Below are 5,215 nucleotides of genomic sequence, written 5' to 3'. Positions count from 1 at the left end.
AGAATCTTATTATTAATCCATAGAGACAGTCGAAAGCAGATCAGTGATCGCTAGGGGCTCAGGGTGGCAAGGAAGGAGTGAGAAATTTCTTTGGGATGATAAAAAAAGTTCTAAAACTGAATGTGGTAATATTTTACAATTCTGTAAATTTGCTAAAAGCCATTGAACTTTATAGTTAAAATGGGTGAATTTTATAGCTTGTAAATTATACCTCAATAAAGCTGTTTTGCTTTCAGTGCTCCAGGGTATGGGAGGAGGGAGTGGGTGGGAATTAAATGAAACAAGATTGGCCATAAAATTTGCTTAATCTAGGTGATGGGTACATGGAGTTTATTAAGGTATTGTTTTTAATTTTGCACATATTTTGAGAATTTCCACAATAAAAAATATTTTTAATGTTATAATTAATGACAATAAAGTTTTATAGTTTTAACATTGTTAAATTTACCTAGTTCTTTAAACTAAATATTTCATAATGAATATAACACTGGTAAGAATTAAGAATAAAGGATGAATGGAAGGCATAGACCAAAGACTTTTCAGCTGGCCCTGAGAAGCACAGGTTAGCTGGAGGTCATTCTTATATTGTTGCAATTATTCTTTATGTTACCATAGACATCATTTTGTTTTTGTCATATTGTAAAAACGGAATTTCCTCTTTTAGTGAAAATTCAACATAACTAGGGGTTGTAAAGATGTAAATTTATTGTTCTGAAAATATTGAGAAAAAGTTGGGGTTACTTGGAGCAATGCAGGAAAAGGGAATAAGGAAAGAAAATAAAAACATGATAAAGGAGAAAACAGTTAGCAAAGCAGTTTGAAGCAGAAATGTTTATGGGATGTGATGGCTGGGGAAATATTCCATTTGTAGGATGGCTAAAGAGCTTTTAAGACAGAAACATCCAATTTTAAAGTTGGCTACATTTTGAGAATGTTATACCTCCAAACACATGCAGTCACACACCTTTCTCTTAAACTCAAGTAGATATATGGCTTCAATGAGAGTTTTGTTTGTTTGTTTTTTCACTCATTTGGTGTAAATCATAGAATAGAAATGATTTCCAGGTCTGGGCCAACAGAGAGAGTAACCAGGGCACCCTGTTAGGGGAGGGGAGATAATCTATAACCTGAACGAAATCAGCAGAACCAGAGGCTCAGAGCTAGAGGTTATTGAAAAATTCAACTCCTGGGGGAGGTTAATTCATACAAGTATCTGAAGAGGGCTGTGGACACCTAACTGATCTGAAATGGAGGGTTGAGCTAAGCCTATCTACTTCTGAAGTGGCAGGGAGATCCAAGGTGATAATCAGGCTACATTAGCGTTCCAAAACTTTCTCACATCCACCAATTACTAACGGGCCTAGGTATGTACTTGCTACATATCAAAAAGTAATACATCATTTGATATTTTTCTAAGAGGAGTCACAGTGGGAATAGAATTTGATGATTTATGGGAAAATTTCCATGGGTTTGATGGTGATTATCAACCAACTCAGAGCAGAATTATTAATATATAAAGTGTTCTGCCATAAAATGCTCTAATTATCAAGTTATTAGTATTATAATCCTATAAATCTACACCAACATTTAATAGATTAAAAGAAATATGGCAATATTCATAGTTCATTCATAAGGATTTTGAAAAGAAATACCAAGTGTTAAATTTTTTCTGAATAGTAAAGCTATGAGAAATATTGTATTGCATCCATTATTCCCATCCAAATGGAATTTTTCCATAATATTTTTATTTTGTACTACAAAACAAATTATAACTTTAATTGCTCATAAACACCTTAATTATATGGATGTAGTTGGGGATAAAATGCATACCTACAATAGTTCCATGATTACTCTAATTTCTACAGCTATACTACTGTGAGATTTCCAAATAAGAATCTGTATACGTCAGTCCTCTTATTAGTTTTACATTTTCTTACAACTAGAAAGAAGATGAAGAGACTTTGAAAAGATAACCTGTTGATAATACAATTTAACTTTCTGACTAAAGCTACTTTAGTTTTCCACTGAAAATGTTATTGCTCACTAACTGAATTGATTGAAATTTGATATTCCTTATCTTAGATGGTTCGTAGTTTTCAGTGCTTGAGAATACCAGGTTGCTGCCGTATTTCTCCCACTTCAGTGTCAGCAACAGTCATCATTTATTTGTAATTATGTTGTTAAGAATGAAAATAAGTGAAAATAGTAGAAAACTACAAATTGTCCAAACTGTCCAAATTATTTTGTTGAGCAGAAACAGAAAAAAAAAATAGTGTTAAGCTGTCAACAGTGGAAAAAATAGAGGTGCCATTTCTCGGTAATTTAGGAGACTGGAACATATTTTTTCTCAGGAAATGTCTGTGTGTCTATATGTGCGTAAAATTGAAAGAAAGAGAGTAAAGGAGAGATCAAAATTACAGGACTTGTTTTTTTAAGAAGCCACTCTGCTTCTAAACTTTAATACGTATTTTTTTCTTTCTCAGGTATATAATGCTCTCAATAGCCTTTAGAATTTCGCCGACCATTCTTTCAATGTAAACACCAACCCTTGCTTTGGTAATTGAAAAATTCTTAGTCATTCTAGAAGATTCAGCTAAAATTTTACCTTTTCTGTGGAACTGGCACCAACTACTTTAGGCAGACTTTCATGCTCAGACTTCTATTTAACAGATTACACCTATAAAACAATTCTCTTTTATTAAAATAGACTGTGCTTTTCTTGAGGATAGACACAATATTGTTTTATCTTTGTATTCCAAAGACCAAGCAAAATAAATATTCTTGAAAGATAGACCCTAAAAGTATGGCTGTCTGATTCTAAGACTCCAATACTTAACTAATTTGGGGAACATGAGCACAAAAAATTTGTAAGCCTCCAATTCTTTATCCTAAAAATTGGAATGATGATAAGTACTACTTCATAGAATTGTTGTTGAGTGTTAACTCAGATAATATTTCTACAACACTTTGGACAGGGCCTGGCACATAATATGCATTCAGTAAATATTAGCTCTTGTTTTAATAACTTGTTTTAATAACACACAATGATAGCTTTGCTTTTGTGTGTATCATGAAGTAAATTTTATCTATGCCAGAGAGATAAAGAGACAGAAATAACCAATAGACAAAACAAAAATAAAATAATGTAATTTACTTAAAAATAAAAGGGGAAATTTAATACACATTTTATGTTAGCATTATTATTTATGTTAATCATTCCATACCACTGGATTAAAATAGAAATTTTTTATCAGAAAACATTTATTTTATGAATAAACTATTTTATTTTTTGTTACTTTATGAAGTTTAAAAAACTAATTGAAAATAAAATCATATCCCTTATCAGATTTCTGATGAGAAAACACAGATATGACATTTTCTTAAGGTTTCCTTCCTCATTATCAATCATTTTCCCTTAGATTCCCGTTAAATATAAGAAGATTCTTATTTGAACTATAAATGTTTAGATTCCTAGTAAATTTCTCCAAAAAGTGATTAAAGTCACTGTCACAGACAACTGGATTTGTAGGTCTTTAATTTGACTTTTAAGTTACTAGTGGATCATTAAAGGCTACACATGCCATTCTTCTAAATGTGGTCAATCTAGCTGAAATCTAAGTCATTAAAGAGTTAGCCCAACTGGGACAACTTTAGGCTGTGTTTACATCCAGAAAATGGTTTCCAAACATTTTGATACAATTGTTTCTTAAGTCTAAAAAATAAAAGTGCTAAAGTATTAAAGCAATTTATGAACTTAAAATATGATGCATGTAGGAAATTTGGAAGTGCATTACATAAATACTAAACACTAAAAGGTTGAAAAATAAAGCCTTTGAAACCAGCATAATACTCATATATCCTTTTTCCAAATCCTGTAGATGTTATTCCCCTGTTCAAAATTCTATTTAGTGATTTTTAAGAAAATGCTTGGGTGAGTTGCGCCATTTAGGATTATTTTTCCATCTCTAAACTATCATTAACTTAAGGAAAGAAATATAAAAATTATTTTTATCTGTTATCTACTATCTATAACACACACACACACACACACACACACACACACACACACACACACACACAGTGAAGATGTACCTCAACCAACCACAGTGTTTCTGGAATTTCAGGAATATTAAAGACAAACGGAATCAGAGTAAGGGATCATAGATGAATAATCAATCAGTCCAAGATTCAATACAGACAGAGGAGGAAACTTCCTAGAAAATAATGGTTGGATTTCTCCAGTCCAGCACCTAGGAAGTCCCAGAATCAGAAACAAACAAGCTTGGAATAATAGTGCATAATTGAGTAACTTAGATACAAATTAAAAACAATTTAGATAAAATTATTTAAGAGTGACTTCACCAAGAGGGCAGAGTAGGAAACTCCAGCCCCCTTTCCTCCACAAAGATCAACAATTAGACACCTATCCACGAACAAAAACAGCTCTGGGAGAGCTCTGAAGTCCAGGACTCTCTGAAGTTAAGAAACTTCAGCAGAATGAAACTTGAGAATAACCACATGAAAATGGAAGAAGGCTTCATTTTACCTGCATCAACCCATCCCTCAGGCCAGCTTTGTTTCTTGCCAAGAGGGAACTAACTCCCTGCTAGGAAGACTATGGAGATAGTAAAAAGATCTAGAGTTGGGGGCAAGGAAATGGATGAGTAGGTGTAGCCTAGAGGATTTTAGGGCAATGAAAATATTCTGTATGATACCATAATGATGAATACATGTCATTAATCACAATGATGCTAACTAACTCTTCCAGGCAATGATCTATGAGAATGTTCATGGAGTATGACAAACTAGAAAAGTTCACTCAAGCCTTAGTATCCAATCTTTATTGGGACTTGTGCACATAGTCCACATCATAAATCACAGTGGTAGATTATGCAGGGTGTTCCAAGGCCCCCAGGTAAACAAAGACACTCTTATCACTAAGTCAATCCAAGGGCTTAGAGGTCACCTCCCAGGAGCCAAAAACAAAGGCCAAATCTCTCTGTGGGTTAGGTTAATTTTTTACTACACAGCCCTTTTTAGATGACAGAATATATATATATATATATATATATATATATATATATATATNTATATATATATATATATATATATATATATATATGTATATATGTATACATATATATATATATAGTCATGGGATGTGGAGTACAGTGTGGGAATGGAGTCTATGGAATTGTAATAGATATGTATGACA

Source organism: Hipposideros armiger, unplaced genomic scaffold (genome assembly GCF_001890085.2).
Source record: "Hipposideros armiger isolate ML-2016 unplaced genomic scaffold, ASM189008v1 scaffold_672, whole genome shotgun sequence".
NCBI lineage: Eukaryota > Metazoa > Chordata > Mammalia > Chiroptera > Hipposideridae > Hipposideros > Hipposideros armiger.
The sequence above is the reverse complement of the archived record's forward strand: the minus strand, read 5'-3'. Positions refer to the sequence as shown.